The sequence below is a fragment of the Neophocaena asiaeorientalis genome, unplaced genomic scaffold, assembly GCF_003031525.2.
Source record: "Neophocaena asiaeorientalis asiaeorientalis breed wild unplaced genomic scaffold, Neophocaena_asiaeorientalis_V1.1 scaffold388, whole genome shotgun sequence".
NCBI classification, from domain to species: domain Eukaryota; kingdom Metazoa; phylum Chordata; class Mammalia; order Artiodactyla; family Phocoenidae; genus Neophocaena; species Neophocaena asiaeorientalis.
This window is the reverse complement of record NW_020172738.1, coordinates 2348988-2368482: the sequence shown is the minus strand read 5'-3', so window position 1 is coordinate 2368482 and position 19495 is coordinate 2348988. Positions and strand designations below refer to the sequence as shown.

Genomic DNA, 19495 nt, shown 5'->3' with positions numbered 1-19495 from the left:
AAGCACTCACTAGCAAAATATGTAATTTTTCTGTCTTCAGAAGTCACAGGATATACCTTCAGAAGCTTTGTGATTTTACCCGGTTCTCCGCGTCACCCCCGGGAGCTCTTTCCAGATGGTTAACACTCACAGCTCATATTTAGTAAGTGCTTATTCTTGATGTCAAGTGCCTGGCGTTCGGTAAACACCAGTTCCCTCCCTTCCTTCCTGCCCACGTGGAGGAGAATAACAGAGGTGATCACAGAAGCTTCACAGACTGGAGTGATTTTTAAAGTGCTAAAGAAGTAAGGCCACAATTAGACATGTTTAAAGAGAAGGTGGCATGTTTATTGTGAGAGAGGAGAAGGTCTGATCATTTGGGAAGGGTTTTAGGGGCCATTCTGGAAGTATCCACTTTTCTCACTGGCCTTCTGCCAGCAACCACTTGGCAGATGGCAGGCCTCTTGCTGCTTCTTTACATGGCCTTTCCTCTGAACATACACACATCTAGGGTCTCTCTCTCTCTCTCTCTCTGTGTCCTAGTCTCCTCTGTTACAAGGACATAGGGTACCAGTCAGATTGGATAAGGGCCTCCCTAATGTTCTCATTTTAACTTAATTGCCTCTTTCAAGACCCTGTCTCCAAATACAGTCACATTTTGAGGTTCTGGGGGTTAAGCCTTCAACATCTGAATTTGGTGGTGGAGGGGACACAATGCAGACCCTAACACCTGCTCAGCCTTTAAAATAGTTTTTCCCTTTTTTAAAAAAAGAATTCTATTCAGGGCTTCCCTGGTGGCACAGTGGTTGAGAGTCCACCTGCCGATGCAGGGGACACGGGTTCGTGCCCCGGTCCGGGAAGGTCCCACATGCCGCGGAGCGGCTGGGCCCGTGAGCCATGGCCGCTGAGCCTGCGCGTCCAGAGCCTGTGCTCCACAACGGGAGAGGCCACAACAGTGAGAGGCCCGTGTACTGCAAAAAAAAAAAAAGAATTCAATTCATATGCATCAATATGGTACTCTAATACGGCTACAATATAATCGAGTTTTTTCCTAACTCAACAAATAACAATAACACAATGTTATCTCAGAAATCATAACAACTGAGTTATGATTCAGACTTCACCATTAACCAGCAACTCCCTGAGAAGAAGTGTGAGGACCCCTTTACAACCTTTAAATATCAACCTTCACTGACTGAGGGCCCTGGCCCAGTGGTTTAGGGAGTGAGCCCTGGAGTTGGACTGCGTTATCCAAATTCCAGCATCACTGTCATGGGCTAATTAACCCCTGAGAGTTACTTCCTTCCTCTACCCCTCAGTTTTCTTTACTGAAAAACGGGAATAATGATAGTGTCTACTTAATAAGCTTGTTTGTGCAGATGAAAGCAGTCAGTCTCATTCACAGTGAATCATCAACACGTGTTATCTGTCGTAACAAAATATCATTTTCTAATGCTCCCTTCCAGGCCCGTCACTCACATTGTACACATCCAGTGCTCCTCTGATTTTCTCCTCAAGTGTGGTGTCCGTTCAGGAATGGTTACCTTGGGGACCCTCAGAGGTGAGAGAAGGGAGAAACACCCCCAGCTCAGGGACCCCGAGCTCACAATGAGGCCAAGGCAGCAGCCGCCCCTCCATGAAGGGAATCTGTCTCACTTGGCCCAAGCTGCCCACCATGCCCCTGCTGCTGACCGGAAGGGGCAGAGGAGAGAGAGGAAGCATGGGGTGCCCCAAGTTCATTAGCTTCCTGGAGAAACGTCTCCAAGTGCATGTCCTGTTTCAGGGCCACTAGGACTATCTTTTCAGACCCATGTGGAGATAAACAAAGACCAACCACAGGAGAAAAGCAAAGGCCATCTATTCAGAACTTGCTAGAACAAGGGAGTCAGCCAACATCACTTGCAGTTTGGAGGAAACTCACTGGCAGGGGAGCAGGAAAGCTTTCTGATGGAAAAAAGGGAGGGTTTCAGGTAAGCTCAGATGGGGGACTGTGGGCCTGGGGAAGCTGAAGGTGGCCAGTAGGAAGTGGGGTGTCCTATGATCGGTTAGGGGTACATATTCGATTCTTCTGGTTGGTCCTAAGTTGGAAGCGGGACAAACATTGGGCAAGTTGTCAGCTGTCCATCATGTCCTGGCTGTTTTGATTGTTACAGGTGTTGTTTGTCTTCCTGCATCGTCAGTAGAGACAGCAATCCGACTTTCCCCAGGTCTGACGTAGTGCAGGCTGCCTTCCTGGGCCGGTTACTGTAGCTGAGGGCTTGGTTTCCTCGGCACGTTGCTGCAGGTTGTAGGTGAGAGCTCTATTTTTATATATGGTCTGGCCAAATCCTTTTATAGATTCAGTCTCTCACTGTGGGCAGCCTGCTGGTTGGTCCCCAGCAGGGCACTTAGGACGAGACCCAGGTGCTTCGCTGTCTTGTATGTACCCATTCCAGCCTCCCACACCTCTGCTTCTTACAAGATTTGTGTAGGGAGTGGCTGATTCCGATGTTTTTTTTCAGGGAAATTGTGGGTATAATGTAATTCTTTGCATAAATCTCTAAAGCTTCAAGATTTTACTTCGAAACTGAAGCCAGGGCGTCCCTGGTGGCACAGTGGTTGAGAGTCCGCCTGCCAATGGAGGGGACGCGGGTTCGTGCCCCGGTCCAGGAAGATCCCACATGCCGCGGAGCGGCTGGGCCCATGAGCCATGGCCACTGAGCCTGCGCATCTGGAGCCTGTGCTCCGCAACGGGAGAGGCCACAACAGTGAGAGGTCTGCGTACCAGAAAAAAAAAACAAAAAAAAATCCTGAAGCCAAAGTAACATTTGGGGCTAGAAGGAAGCATTATTCCCCATTTTAGAATTCCAGAAGGAAAAGACTCTAAGTGGAGGTAATATGTATAGATGAGGGCTTATTATATGGGTTTGGTTGCCATGAGTTCTTGATATGCAAATATATGTCCACGAAGGAATATGAATTTGGAGACTGGGATGTTCTTTCTGGCTGCGTGATCCAGAATAAATGACTGATTTTCTTGAGGTCTCATAAATTAATGAAAGGCAACACTACTTGCCTTCATTTTTGCAGAGTTGCAACCCTCCTGGAGATTTCAGATGTGCAGAAAGTGTTCTAAATATTTCTCCTTTGTGGGCTGCTGGCTCTGCAGAGTTCCTATCAAATACTGCTACGCAAGGCAGGCCCTGTCCTGGAGAGCCAGGAGTTCTATTCATGTTAGTCAGACGGGGAATAGATGAGAACGTTCTGGGGCGGGAGTGGGGTAATCTTGTTCTCAAGAATAAGGTAAAAGCCCAGATATTCCAGGCCTGAGTTAAAGGAAGGATAAGGAGTTTGGCAATGCTGCATGGGTGTGATGTAAGGAACCAAGGAGCAGAGAAGCAAAGTGATTTAAGTACCCGAAGTCGTATTCCTCTTTGGCAGCAAATCTAGGCTTAGAGCCCAGTTCATGTGATTCTCCAGTCCAGAGGCAGAGTGTTTGTTCCCGCTTATCAGGGTCTTCATGCAGTCTCTATGGGAGCCCTCCATTTCTAGGGTGGCACCCTGAGGGCAGTTACAGCCGTGCGCTCTGGGAGCAACAGATTAAGGAGGAGGCGTGTAATGCCGGCAGATGTGCCTTTTCCTGTTTATTACTGAGGGGTTCTAGTAAGAACTTGACTGAAAAATCTGCAGCCTAAAGAAAGTCTGACAATGACAGTGACCATTACAATTTCTATTCCTCTCTGAAGAGCTGGAGAGTGGAGAGAATAAAAGCCTGGAGTTCAACAGCGTGACCACGCACAAAAATCCATCAGAACAGGGAAACTTCTCCACAAAGGGTGACAACACAATATGTAGGGAAAAAATTGGGCCTTCAGCAAGGGATTTCACGAGGAGCTTCGGCATTTTCAGTTCTCAGGGCGTGGCATCGTCGTACCTCCATTGTGGTTTGCCCTTTAGGAAAGCAGTTGCACTTAGTGTGCTTCTTCAGGGTCCATTTTATATACTTTCATCTCTAGGAGCCAGAATAAAGGAATAGAAACCTGTTTAAGCTAGCTCAAATAGTAGAGGAGGGTGTGATATTTTTAGAACCCAAGGACAGAAAATGCAGGGCATCTTGGTGGAATCAGAAGTCCAGGAACCCAGGTTGCTCTCTGTCTTGCAAGGGCTTCCGTGGTCCCTGCTTCTCTTTGCTCCTCTCCAGCCACTCTCTGTCTCTTTCTTCCTCTCATCTACACTCCGACGTGGCTGACAGGTCGATTACATGCCATCACGCTGGGACTACATTCTCTGAGAATCCCACGGTTGGATTTTTTAAGAGACAGACGCTGATGGACACAGCACAGCCTGCAGAACGATTTTCCACGAGGCAGGCTTCTCCCAGCCCAGGCAACTCTGATGGAGGAGGAGGTCGTAAGGAAGCAAGGAAGCGAGGCGATGGTGGGGTCCACCCCCTGGGGAGCACTGCAGGCGGGGAGGCAACAGTTGGTACCTCTACAGCAGACTGGCCCAGAGACAGCAATGACGGTGTAATCAGCGGCTCCCCAGGCTGCCACACAGGGTGCCATTCCCTGCTGCACGTGCCTGAGAAGCTTTATCCGGCTCCCGTGCACGTCTTACCGTTTCAGTGGACCCCATCCCTCAGCAATCCCGAGATCCCAGCGACTTCCTGGGCTGTCCGTCTTCCAGCTCCTTAACAACAGAAACGATTTTCCTACCAATGGCGTCCAGTTGGTCGGACAAACGATACTGGTTAAAGAAGAGCTGGGAGAACGCATCCATTTGGCCTTGCATTTCCTCCTCGTAGTTGTTGAGAGAGCGGGCTCTGGCGTTGTACGCCTAAATCCAAATCCTGGTCCCACTGGGCAATAATCGTACGGCCTTGAGTGGGCTATTACTTATCCTCTCTAAGTCTCGGGTTCCCCATTTGTGAAAAGTGTGTAACAAACCCCGTGGTGGAAAATAAAACATACTCCAGTCTTAGTGACGAGTATTCTCTGAGCACAGTTTTTGATCCCTGGGGAGTACTTGGTAAACGTCAACCTCGATTGCCGTCGTTATTGTTAGTCTCCCTTTCATGTCTTAGGGACCCAGATGAATTCAAGTCTTTGCATCAACGAGTTCCCCCCACTCCTCACAGCTTTGGCCCTAACTTCTCCCTCGGAGCTCTGCGTGCATTAAGTGTTAACACGGGTTTGACGGCTAATCAACTGACTTTTACCATGCTGTGCTTTGTGCTCCGAATTGAGCAGAAGTTCTCACAATCAAAGACAGAAAAGGATGTCTAAGGAGTAAAACTTTGACCTGCTTTCGAGCAATTTGCTGAGTACTGAGAGTATATCTTTCAAACCCTCCTTTTAAACGATCTGAGCATATGTCTAAAGTTCTGATTCCAATTCTGGCGGGGGGAGTCCGCCCACCACAACCAGAGCAATGCTCCAACACCAGCTGGGTGTCCTACAACTCAACTCGGTTCTGATACTATATGTCTAGAGATAGTGTCAAATCCCACAGGTTAAGGGCTCAGTCCTACAAGACTATCCCCCTGCCACCACGCCAGACCCCAACTGCAAGTACATGTGGTCACCTGTGTTTCTGACTTGCACCCTCTTTGGGTTTGAGTAATTTGCTAGAGGGGCTCACAGAATTCATAGAAACATTTTACTTACTAAGCTCCCAGTTTATTATAAAAGGATATAACTCAGAAATGCATAGGGCAGGGCTTCCCTGGTGGTGCAGCGGTTGAGAGTCCGCCTGCCGATGCAGGTGCCCTGTGTCCGGGAAGACCCCACATGCCGTGAAGCGGCTGGGCCCGTGAGCCATGGCCGCTGAACCTGCGCGTCTGGAGCCTGTGCTCCGCAACGGGAGAGGCCACAGCAGTGAGAGGCCCGCGTACCGCAAAAAAAAAAAAGAAAGAAACGCATAGGGCAAGGTATGGGGAGGGGCCACGAAGCTTCCGTGCCCTCTCCAGGCGAGCCACTACCCCTAAATCTCCACGTGTTCACCAACCTGGAAGCTCTCCCAGCCTTGTCCTTTGGGTTTTTATGGAGGCTTCATCACACAGCCATGACTGATTAAATCATTAGCCATTAATGACTGGTTCAACCTCCAGCCCCTCTTCCCTCCCTGGAGGCTCAAGGAGGGGTGGTGGGACTGAAAGTTCCAACCATCTAATCACAAGGCTGGGGCCCCTGACAACCAGTCCCCATCCTTAGGTGACCGAGGGGCTTTCCAAAAGTCACCTCATTAACATAACAAAAGACGGTTGTGACTCTCCTCACTTAGGAAGTTCCAAGAGTTTTAGCTTTGTGCCAGAAATGGAGCAAAGACCATATATATATTTCTTATTATAAATCTTAATATCACAATGTCCCTCCCCTGAAGTGAAGAGAGAACTCCTGAGGATTCCTCCAGTTTCCCTGATCCATGTCAACACTCTCTAAAGGTGTCATCGTCTATACCGAAAAACGTGCAATCTGTTCTTTGAGACTGTACACAAGGTCAGAGGGTCAGAAAGCCACACAAGAAGCTTTAACACAGATTCATCCTTTCTCATTCTTTTCTCCTGCAGGATCCAAGTTTCCCCAAAGATCATGAACTTGTCTTCCGAGCACTGCAGCACATCAGATTGGCTGAGGCTGGAAGCAACAGTGAAGGCTTCTGTATATGTGGTGGCTTTCTCCTTTGCTACATGTCATCATTATCACAATCGTGTCACAGAATTCAAAACTGAGGAAAGAGGTCCGATACGTCCTCCTTTGCCACCATCTGCTGTGCATGTCATCCTGTGGTCTGGGGGTGGTTTTCCAAGGGATGTGGGCCCTCCTGGCCAACAGCCCTGTGCTGGGTGGTGTTTGGGGCACAGCGAATTGTTGGAGAAGGGATTCTCTTCACTCTGGGCTTGATGGCTGTCAACACCTACCTAGCAATTTGCTGGCCCTTGAAATCTCTGTTGTTTGTAGATTCAGTTAAGTAGAGGATTCTGGCTGGGACTTGGATAATTATTATACTGAAGAATGCTTGCTTATTGCTCATAGAGGGCACTAGCTCTACTCAGGGGGCTGTTTTAAAATCTGAACCCCTTTGCCCAGTGGTCTTGAATGGCATTCCTGCCAGAGCCACTGGCATGGTTTTCCTTTTCTTTCTTCTGTCTATCATTCTAAGTTACTCTCTGATATACAAAGAAGGGAAACTGGCTGGCTATTTTAATAGGTCAAATATCAAAGCAAGGAAAACAGTCCTTATTCATTTAGTGCAGTTTGGCTTACATGTAATATCAACCTTGTTATTCGTAGGTTTGGGAAAGATGTGTGGAGTTTTTCTTTGCTCTAAATCTGGTGCTTTTTGGAGTCTTTGCATTTGCCCAGTGTTTTAACCCTCTGATCTATGGGCTTTGGAATAGAGAGTTGCAAAGCAGATTATACCATTGGATGTGCTGTCAACTGTGGTGTGGTCACACAGTGACCAGCAGAGGGCCAGTTTAAACAAAAACTCAGCCATTTTGAATCAATAACGCTAGTCCTAATGGACCATCAGCTAGGGATGGGGATTTGCTGTTTACTCAAGCTAATATTGATGCCTTGATTTGATTTTGAAAATAATATGAGTAAATCAAAGTTATCCATCTGGCTTACAAACTTTGCTACTGTGTACACTGAATTGGCCTCAGTGAAATCATTTTATGTCTTTAATTCTAAACCCATATTAGCATTTTGGGCAGCATGCCTTACTGTGCTTCAGGAGTTGGGCAGCTTTTGAGAATGCACTTGTTTTTAGAAGCTGAGAAATAGTCCATGGCTGATAGAAAAAGAAGTTTGGCTGTTCCCCTTTATTAATTAGGGGTAGGTTTGTCTAATGTAATAACAACTCTGCAAATAACAGTGACTTTAAAAAGGTAGAGATTTATTTTTTTTTTTCTTATGTAAAAGAAATCTGGAGGTACACAATCCAGGCCTATGTGGCAACTCTGTAGGCCACAGGCTCATTTTCTTCTACTCTGCCATGAGTACTGTACTACCTCATGACCCAAGATGGCTGCTAGTGCTCCTGTCATCACATTCACACTCCAGCCAACAGGAAGAAGAGAGGGGGAAAGAAGCCTCTGCACCATCCTTCTAAAGACACTTTCTAGAAGTTACAAAACACTTTTTCTTATATCTAACTGGCCAAAATTTAGTCGTGTAGCTATGACCTAGCTTTAAGGGAGAGTAGCAGGGCAGCAATGTCCTCAGTTAAAACTTGGGGTTCTTAACACTAAGAAAGTAAAGAGACTGGATATTGGGAGACAAAATTATTTCAGGAACCGATTTCCTCTCAACCAAATAAAATACAAAGAAACACAATGGATGGGTTATGGTCATCACAAAAATACAGTCTACCTTTTAATTTGATATATAAATACAGAGTTATCTGTTCTGGATCCCAGAAAACTTTAATTGTGTTATGTCAAAGAGAATGGCATCAATAAAGAGATCACTGAACTGCTTTAAACATAGGAACTCATAATTTAAATCTAAGTAAGTTTGGGGCAGTAGTATGAAATAAATTCTTTCACAGGAGTTTATATATGATATTTCTTTAGATAAAACACCCATTTCTGAATCGGTCAGGATTCAGTTCTAGAAACAGGAATCATTACTTTATGTATTTTGAACAGACAGGATTTAATACAGGATTTTGATGTGTACAAAATCACTGGAAGGGCTAAAGGAGTGGAAATCAGGGGACATCTTTGACTGATGTCAAGAGCAAACTATTGCAGCTTTGATCTGGAGGTCAAGCAGGTGCTTCCACCACTGCGCCCCTCCCCCCTCACCCCCATGCCACTTGTGTCTTTATTTGGGAGCAAAACAGCAACAGGAGGATGGCCTCCGTCTCCTCCATCTTCCAAATCTCACGTGATTGCCTCTAATTGGTAGAGCTTAGCTGGTACCCAGATCCTAAGAGCAAAGGGGTCTGGGAAATGTAGTTCCTAGTTTCACAGAATTGGCAGTACAGGAAGGTATCCTGAAAGGAGTGTAAAATGAGGATTGAATGAGCCAATCCATGGGATCCACCGTTATGATATTTAGTTATATTTACAGGTAACAGAAACAACAACAACAAGGACAACAGATGCCATGTATTGAGCAATTCTAATGCTCCTGATATTATGCAAGACGTTTTAAATACCCTAGGTCAAGTCCTCCCAACAATTTTATAATGTAGGTGTTATTATTCTTGACTTACAAATGAGAAAAGCTGAGGCTTATAAAGGCATTACAGGAGCCTAGGAGGTCAGGACGTTCCCTTTAAATTTGCCAGATACATGACTTTGCCCAGGGTGATCATTTCATTGCTGTTGAGAGCTGGACAAATTGCTTGGGAACTTGGGGCCTTGGTTCTCCACTTTGCTTTGGGTGTGGAAAAGAGCCTTTTTTCACCAGTTGCTTTGACTATTCTCTCCATCCTTAGGCCGTCCTTGGTTTCAGATTCTAGTGGTTTCTAAATCATGTCTGGACTCCATTTTGGCTTCCAGTCCTTCTTGCCTCCTCTCTGGCTGTTCATTCTACGACTTCCTTCTTCCTCCAACCTCACCTCTAAGAATTAAAAGCACCACCTTCTCTTTTCCGTGCACAAGTCTCTCTCCAGGGCAGGCTTTTACCTTTGTCTCCCGGCACAGTACGCAGAGCCTGATAGACGGCAGACTCTCGACAAATGATAAAATGGATGCATCGGTCAGTAAGACATGCCTTTGTACAAACTACCGCCCCACAAAAACCAAGCTCCTTGTTTTTGTTGAAATATTAAGCAATCTGAGAGCAGAAAAAAGAAGAAAAACTCAAAAAATTGACCAAGCTTAATTGTAAGTCCTATATCTAATACTCAATTCAATTTATCCTTAGAACTTTTAAAACTCTATTTTCTGATATCAAAAGGTAACTTCTACTTGTACCCTTAATTGTTAGAATGGTAGTTTTATACTTTCAAATGTAAAGTATTACTTTTTAAAAATTAAATATTTTAAATTGGGAACATATAGTGTAAAATTCAAAAGGTTCAAAATGGTATTTAGTGAAAAGTAAGTCTTCCTCCTCCCCATTTTTCAAGGTCTTCCTTCTCTTCTAAGAGTCAACAACTGATCAGTTTCTGTATTTTCCTCAAGACACGATCGATAAAGGGGAAATTATTCAGGATTTCTCATTTGTAAGATAATGTTGGTTTTGATATCCTAGACTTGGATTTGAAAGTTTAAACTGATATTAAGAATGATAGTTTATATCATGAATGACATCAACAATAATCTTTCTCATGATGTGAAAATTCTTTGAGAAACTTAAACTTGGGCAAGATACAGAAGGAAAGGGGAGGGAGGCAATGGTGGCTGAAGTTACTTGCAATTACTTGAGAGTTCTTGTAAAATGATTTTTTCCCCTATAGAAATGGTGCAATGATATTGACTTTAAAGTCAGAAAGGATAGGGGTTCAGGGAAAATGTTCATATAGCTCTAAAAGAATAAATTAGTTAAGAAACAAATGTGAATTATCTCAAAATTCCTGAGTTCTTTTGAACATTTCATTTACTGTAACCATATTATCACCGCATGAAACTATTTCTGGCTTATATGTAGATATGTTCTATAAACACATATTGATTAACTAAGAATGAACTTGGGCAAAATTTTCAAAAGCAAGGACAGAAAAGTAGTTTATAATATCCATCAGAAGAAAATGGTGAATGAATCCAGGCCACTGTTTCAAAGAATTTCAAGATTGTAAAATCAGCCACAGTAATGAATTTTAAGCATTTTTTTCCCTCTCTGGGAAGGTCAAAGATTGTGGCTAAAACTGCCTTCCTGGTGACCAAGAAAAGACATATCTTTGCAACGGAGAGAAAATTGCACATCTACCCCTGGTGGGGGTGGGGAAAGGATTCCAGAGCACTCTTGTGAACCAAGAGGACCGTGGGAAGGATCTGGTCTTGGGATTGTTGGAAAAGACCTGTCCGAAAAGGCTTCATGCCTAAGGGGAGGGACTTTCATCAGAAAGAGACTGGAGGTTACCGTCGGCTACAGAGGATGAAGATGGGGTGAGAAGCAGTTGGCCAGAGACAAGGATTGCCCAAGGGCCCAGAGGGGATAACTTTGAGGATCCCACAAAGTTTGCTATAGAAGAGAAAGGATAATCACTGGGATTCTGCCCCACCCAGAAGAAGCAAACATCATACTATATCTGCCTTCGTTGACAAGGATGGTTTCTCCTGCCCCTTACATCTCCTCCCAGCTTCCATCTCTTCTAGCTCTGGAAAAGTTACTGGCAACCTGGGGGCTGAGGGAGCTGTAGAAACCTTAATTCCATCTGCAAACTTAATTCACCCTTGCAATGTAGCAAGACATCCACAGGTTTCTGTGGTTAGGGCATCTTTGCCAGAGAAAGGGGTGTTACTCTGCCTATCACATTTATAAAATGAGATTGTTCTTTGGAGCTGAAAATGAACAAAGGACTTTTATTAGTTAAGAATGACTAGACAGGGACTTTCTTGGTGGTCCAGTGGTTAAGACTCCACGCTTCCACTGCAGGGGGCATGGGTTCAATCCCTGGTTGGGGAACTAAGATCTCACATGCCGAGTGGCATAGCCAAAAGAGAGAAAGAATGACTAGACAAAATGCACATCAAAATAGCAATGAAATAACACTTCATACTCATTTGGATGGCTACTATAAAAATACCAGAAAATAAGCATTGGCAAAGATGTGGAGAAATTGGAACCCTTGTGATCTCTTGGTGAGATTGTAAAATGGTACAATCACTCCAGAAAACAGTATGAAAGTTCCACAGAAAATTAAAACTAGAACTATTACATGATCCAGCAATCTCACTTCTGGGTATAAATCCAAAAGAATTGAAAGCAGAGTCTAGAAAAGATATTTGCACATCCATGTTTATGGTAGCACTATTCACAATAAACCAAGAAGTGGAAGCAACCCAAAAGTCCATCAATGGATGGATAAACAAGATGTGGTATATTCATACAATGGAATATCATTCAGCCTTCAAAAGGAAAGAAATTCTGCACATGCTCCAATATGAATGAACCTTGAGGGTATTAAACTAAGTGAAATAAACCAGTCACAAAGAGACAAATGCTGTCTGATTCCACTTATACGAGATACACAAAGTAGTCAAATTCATAGAAACAGAAAGTAGAATGGTGGTTACCAGGAGCTGAGGGGAGGGGAAAATGGGAATTGTTTAATGGGAATAGAGTTTCAGATGAACTTCTTTTTCAGATGAAAAAGTTCTGGAGATCTGTTCCACAACAATGTGAATATACTTAATACTACTGAACTGTACACTTAAAAATGGTTACGATGGTAAATTTTATATGTTTTTTACAAACACATAATAAAAAAAAGTGATAGGCAAAAGTATGAGATCCAAGATCTCACCCGAATTTTTGTCTAAGGGGAGGTAAAGGTTGAATCCACTAATGTAGTTTGAATGAGCCCCGGGGAAAAGAATTAAGTTGTTTCCTGCTCAAATCCTATCATGTCCTGTGATTTACTATAAACTTAACTATAAAAAGCACCAGCATTTACCACTAATAATTTGTTAAGGGCTAGTTTTAAAGGGAATTTCATTTCTAGCTATGACATATGGATGTACACATTACCTAACGTTAAGTATACTGTATATACTCTACTCTGTGTGTCTGTAGTGAGAGAGAGAGAAATTTATATTTCTCTCTATATACATATACAGTTATAAGACCATTCTTGGCCAATTAAATCCAATCTATTTTAATAAGTTAAGGTCAGACTGACCTTAATTGTAATCAATGTACCTATAGTTTATGTTGCATTAAAATTTATTTTTTAATTCATAAAAATCACTCAATCATTTGAATCACATGCTGAATCTTCGTGTCCCCCCACAAGTTTGTATGTTGAAAACTAACCCCCTATGTGATGGTATTTAGAGGTGGGATCCTTAGGAGGTTATTAGGTCATGAGAATGGTGCCCTTATAAATGGGATTAGTGCCCTGATAGAAGAGACCCCAGAGAGATTCCTTGCCCCATCTACCATGTGAGGACACAGCCAGAAGACTGCCATCTATGAAATAGGAAGCAGGTCCTCACCAGACACTGAATCTGCCAGCGCCTTGATCCTGGACTTCCCAGCCTTCAGAACTGTGAGAAATAAATTGTTGTTTAAGCCACTCAGTCTATGGATTTTAAAAATAATTATTAAATAGCAGCCTATTTAATGGACTAAGACAACATGCTTTGCTTTGAATATGAAGACTTTCTACTCCTGTTCTCTTTTTATCTCCTGTTCTCTTTTTATCTCCAAACCTACCACCTCAGATCTCCCAGATAAAGGCAAATAACTACAACACAGGCAGAAATAAGAGAGCATGTGACTGAAAACACAGTGATATGCCATTTCCATTAATTCCAAGATGCTTATTCTTTTGCGCTTTAATATTTCTGAAATCTGGACGTTTTTCAGCAATGGCATTTAAAAATTTCTAATGTGTTATTGCTGCACATCTATGAACTTGGGTATTATTCCTGGTGGTACCTTGGGACAGGAGCAATCCCTTGATTTTTCAGATGACAACTATCTATGAACCATCAAAGGAAGGAGTGTGAGTCCTGGTTTTTGTCTGAGAACTGCTCATTGATAAGTTCTTCCAGTAAGATCAGGATACTTGCCTATAACTAGCTTCTCCCATCTCTAGGCCAGTGGGACCCTTAGATTTCCCCATCCTCTTGAGATTAGGTGAAGCCACGTGTATGTTAGAGTTCTAATGATGCATAACAAACCACCCCCAAAACTTAGAGGCTTAAAACAACAATAATCATTTATCATCTCACAGTTTCTGTGGATCAGGAGTTCAGACAGGACATGGGAGTGAGGGAGGATTTAGACAGGACACAGTCCTACGATCGATGTCTGGAGCCTCAGCTGGAATACTCGCAGGTTTGGGGGCTGGAATCACCTGAAGGCTTGATTGAGGCTGGAGGATCCACTCACATGGCCAGCAAGTTGGTGCTGGTGCATTTGTTCCTGTCCACATGGACTTGGCCACGTGTGGACCTCTCAAAGGGCTGATTGTGTGTCCTCATGACATGGTGGCTGGCCTTCACCAGACTGAGCTATCCAAGAGGGAAAGAGAGAGTGCACCAGGTGAAGATATCCTTTTTATGACCTAGTGCTATGGTCTGAATATTTGTGAGCCCCTACAATTCAAATGTTGAAATACTAATGCCTGCTGTGATAGTATTAGTGGGGGGAGAGCTTAAGCCATGGAATTAGTGCCTTATAAAAGAGGCTCCAGCAAGGTCCCTAGGCCCATCCTCCATGTGAGGATATAACAAGAAATTTCAGAACAAACAGAACCATGACATTTTGTTTCATAACTCTCATAGCTGATTTCGTGGACAGTCCTATCATGTTTTTGGCATTTACAAAAAATTTTTTTCTCTGGGAATTCTTAGGAGTGGGAGCATATGGAACCCCATTTCTCTCCTCACCTTCTATACACACTCAGCATTTCCGATGGCTGTGAAATTCGTGGCTCGTGGGCTCGGGTGTCCTTGACAGTTCTGAACTTGAAGGAAGCTGTAAAAAGACCCCCGTGGTTCCTCCTTCTTGCTTCTTTGGGGTGGGGTAGGCATTTCCTTGGGAACATTTAAGAAGAAGGCATATTAAGGAGGGGAAGTAATCCTTGGGCTGATGGGGTAAAGGTCAGAAATTGAAGGCAGGACTGGACATAGCAGGTCAATTCTAGACAGATGCGATGCAGGGGTAGAGGGTGTGGGGTTAGGGCCCAGACAGGACTGGGATCTGACTGGTAGACAGGAAAGGAATAAGCTAAAACCGTGGAACCTCAGGCAGCTCACAGCACATGCCACTTAACCTAGGAATCTGCCTATTTGTAGCCCATGCCCCCCATGTGGCTCTCTCAGTGGGGCCGTTATCAGAAGAGACCCGTTAAGAAGTGGGACCTAATGTGAAAATATCCAGCTTGGCTCATAGACCAGCCCCGTCTTTGGAATGAATCAGAGGGCAGAGACAGATCAACAGATGAGATGGAGTCTTGAATTCTTAATCCATTTCTTTCCTAAATAAAAATGAGAGTTGCAGCAGCTAAGCTTACTGAGTTTAAAGCCTCTTTTTATTATTATTATTTTACATCTTTATTAGAGTATAATTGCTTTACAATGGTGTGTTAGTTTCTGCTTTATAACAAAGTGAATCAGTTATACATATACATATGTTCCCATATCTCTTCCCTCTTGCGTCTCCCTCCCTCCCACCCTCCCTATCCCACCCCTCTAGGTGGTCACAAAGCACCGAGCTGATCTCCCTGTGCTATGTGGCTGCTTCCCACTAGCTATTTATTTTACATTTGGTAGTGTATATATGTCCATGCCACTCTCTCACTTCTTCCCAGCTTACCCTTCTCCCTCCCCGTGTCCTCAAGTCCATTCTCTAGTAGGTCTGTGTCTTTATTCCTGTCTTACCCCTAGGTTCTTCATGACATTTTTTTTTCTTAAATTCCATATATATGTGTTAGCATACGGTATTTGTCTTTCTCTTTCTGACTTACTTCACTCTGTATGACAGACTCTAGTTCTATCCCCCTCATTACAAATAGCTCAATTTCGTTTATTTTTATGGCTGAGTAATATTCCATTGTATATACGTGCCACATCTTTATCCATTCATCCGATGATGGACACTTAGGTTGTTTCCATCTCCGGGCTAAAAGCCTCTTGTTCCTTCCTCACAATCTGTGGGCAAAACAGCCTGAGGTAATTGTCTCCAAGCCGGGATCAGAACTGAAGGTGGCCACAGGGGCTGGGGACCTGAGGTGGCCCCTGGGATTTCAGCTGGGGCCACAAAGAACTGCCAAGTCTCCCAGTGATTGAGTGTTTCTCGAGGCACCTGGGCTTGCCCTGGGCTGGCATTCTGGCTCCCCAGCAGTCGGGCTCTGCTCTGTCCCACCCCGTCACCCACAGCGTTATGTGGAGGCTGTGGGGAGTGGACAGCTAGGGCTGGGTAGAAGCAAGGTCCTCACGCCTGCAGGCCGTTCTTGCCATGTCTTGACTAGTCTGGGCTGTTAAAGGCAGGGCAGTAGGGGTGGACCAGGCCCTGCAGCCAGATCACGTAACGTAGGTATAAGTGGTGCCAGCAAAGGGTTCTGCTCCCCAAGGTGGGGATGAAGGCCCTCCCATTGACCAAACCATAGTCAGGCTCCTCTAAGCCTTCTTCCCAACTAGGCTTTGACCTTGGACTTCAGTATCCATCCTTGGTGGGCCTGTGTTGCTCAGTTTCAGTGAGAATCCTGCTAAGTCAATTTAGAGGGAACCCCCCATCATTGGTACCTGATCACCCTTGATATGCGATCACCTCGACAGCTGGCCACGTCCTTCATCCCCCATTTTTGGTACCTGATCACCCTGCTTGCCTTCAGTAAGAGTCCTGTTCTGGTTAACCAGAATCCACTCTCCACCCCCTGACCATTGTTGATTCCTGTTAGTGATTTTCCATCCACGGAACCCCCGACCTGCTCCCCCGCTATAAATCCCCACTTGTTCTTTTTTTTATTCATTCATTTATTATTTATTTTGGCCGCGCTGGGTCTTAGTTGCAGCATGCGGGATCTTTTTTTTTTCCTTCTTTTTTTTTAGTTGTGGCAATGCGGACTTCTTAGTTGCGGCATGCAGGCGTCTTGGTTGTGGCATGCATGTGGGATCTAGTTCCCCAAGCAGGGATTGAACCTGGGCCCCCTGCACTGGGAGTGCGGAGTCTTACCCTCTGGCCACCAGGGAAGGTTCCCCACCCCCCATTCTGCAACTTGTTCTTGTTAGATTCAGACCTGAGCTCCACTCTATCCTGAGGTCTCTTTCCCCCTAATGCAATAATTTCTGAATAAATTCTGTTTTCCCTTCACTAGCCACTGCTAGCCTCTGGTTTGCTCTAATATTGGGGATACCTCTCAGCCGGAGCTCAGGTATCAGGGAGGACAGGGAGAAGTAGCACAGGTTCTCATAGCCGCCCAGAGCCCAGCGGGAACCCACGGCAGGACAGGGGGAGATGGATCCATCGAGTGAAGCAAGGCTCTGGGCGGGGAGGGAACTGGGCCCAGACAAGACGGGTATGGGCAGAAGGGGGTCTAGAGCAGAACCGGTGGAGAAGCCCAGCTGACGACATGAGGGTTTGGCCTGGGTGCTGGGGAGTGAGACCGTCACTAACTAATGGCGGGGAGCACAGGAAGGCAGGACGCTGCTCAGAGAAGCTGTGGACCCCACAGCCCAGCTGGCTCAGACTAACTGGGAGGACCGAGGCATCCATTCAACAAATATTTATGAAACGCCTAAGAGCTCGAGAGGGATATACTGGCAAACAAAACAGACAGAATATTGTCCTCGAGGAACTTACATTACAGTGGCAAGAGGCAGACACCGAACACAATAAACAGACAACATGGAGTGCTGGAACATGATCAAAGGGGCCCTGTGGAAAGCAAGCCACAGGTGAGAGGGAGTGGTAGAGAGATGAGAGGCTTGCAAGGTTGGCCTCCCCAAAAGGTGACATTTGAGCGAAAACCTTAAGGATGGGAGAGTGAACCACGGACAATTCCAGGAGGAGGAACCTTCTAGACACAGGGACGTGCTGGTGCAAAGGCCTTGAGCAGGGGCGGCCTGGTGCTCCAGGCACAGTGAGGGGGCTGGAGGAAGAGTGAGAAGGGGAAAGCCCACCAGGGGAGAAGACGAGAAGAGGGCCCCCCGTGAGGACCCTGGGGCTTTCACCCTGTGGGCAGAGTAGATAAGAGCAGACTGGCTGCTGCCTGGGAAAAGGTTCTGGGATTGGGGTCGGGCAGTGTAGAAGCAGGGAGACAAGGAAGGCTACTGCACACACAGGCGATGGTGGCTTCCAGAGAGGTGGGGACGTGTGGGCCGCTCTCCGTGAGTGTCACTTAAAGGCAGAGCCAGCAAATCAGGGGCCAGCTCTTTGGGGGCTGTGGCTGTCGGCTGTCTTCTGGCTTCTGGTCTGGAATGTCACCGGGGCTGGGGGAGGGATGGAGTCGGAAGCCAGCAGGGATGACGCCTGGCTGTGAATGTCTCTGAGAAAAACTTCCCCTGTCGCCCCTTTAAAAAAAGGTTTAAAGGAAAACGAAGAACAAGAGACAGCCAATCTCAGGAATTCCACCCTTGCAGCTTCCCTCAGTCCCTAGTCCCCTGGGCTGGGGTCCCTGTTCTCTTTGAAAGTGCCCCTTCCTGAGCTCAGCGGGGGTTGTGGATTCTGGCCAGCATGACAGAAGCTGGTCACTCGTGCTGTGCCTGGGCCAAAGCGTGATGGGACCTCAGCTCCATGGGCCACTGATGGGCAGGGTGGTGGGGGAGGCCCTGGGACACACAGGTCAAGGGCAAGGAGCTCTGGCGGATCTCCAGGACGGCAATGACTTGGCTTTAGTGAGCTGCCACTGCGTGCCAGGCACTTGGCATACATGGTTGGATTGGATGATGTTTCTTCCCTTCTGGGAAACTGGGATGATTAATTTGGGGCTGGGCAGCCTCCATTATCTGTCAGTGAAGGAAAACTTGACATACTCCAGCACCGGAGGCAGTGCTGTTCTTAGCAGAATAAAGCCCAAACCAGGCCTACTAGTTCTCAAGAAATGACTTCCGTAAAGAGAAGAAACTTAAGTAGAAGGACTCTGCCAGTTCGATAGAACTATGAATCTTGCCTGGGGGTCAGGAGTGGGTGTCAGAAGGAAATGAATTCTTCAGGGTAAGGTGTGCTTTGATTTTAGGACAGAAGCTGAAGCCTAGAGTAGACACCCCCCCAACATACATCACCTCCCACTCCCTTCTCACGCTACAGTATTCCTTCTCTCCCATCCCCACTTCACCCCCTGAAAAGCCCAGACAGTGGAGCTTGATCCTCTGAAGCATTGAAGAGGTGGTTATACTAGTGCAATCCCCAGCTCCTGTCTTCCCTCCTCACCTGGTCCCTAGAGGGTGGGTGTCACCAGTGCTTCTGTCAAGACGTCGCTGCTTCAGTGCCTCCTTGGGGTCTCTGGTCCTTGGCTCTCGGCCCCTCCTGTCTTTACTCCTTGCTTCCCTGTGCGGTCACTGCAGTAAAACATTTCTACCCCGGGACCTGTCAATATTCTGAATTCCTTGTTTTTCATAACTGCCTGTAGCCCACAGATAACGGGGGTGCCTGGCGGCCACCTCAGGGTGATTTCACATGCAAGTATGATACCAGCCCAACATCCAAAAAAAGCCTCAGAATGAATGTAAACATCTCAAGTCTCTTGAGATTGGCCCACAGTAAAACATCGTAAAGATCCATCTTTCTGAAGTTCTGTTGACAGATGCTCATGAATGATCTGTTTTTCCTCTCTCATGTGCTTCTGTCCCTCCCCCCTCCCCCAGTCTGGCCCACTGGGCTGCCTTTTCTTCTAGTTCTCCCTTCCCCCTTACTCTCAGCTGCTTTCTCTTCCTGGCTTAGTTTTTTCTTCTGCAAATGGCTTCATT

General features: G+C 45.8%; 1 long non-coding RNA gene across 1 annotated transcript; it reads right to left on the bottom strand.

Annotated features, from left to right (window-relative positions):
* Window positions 1–12105: 12105 nt before the first annotated feature.
* On the bottom strand, window positions 12106–19166 carry LOC112396730 (uncharacterized). The gene is made up of 3 exons (XR_003002625.1): window positions 18960–19166; window positions 14477–14623; window positions 12106–14098 (listed from the first exon to the last, which is right to left on the bottom strand). It is a non-coding gene; the product is annotated as an uncharacterized LOC112396730 (long non-coding RNA).
* Window positions 19167–19495: the final 329 nt, after the last annotated feature.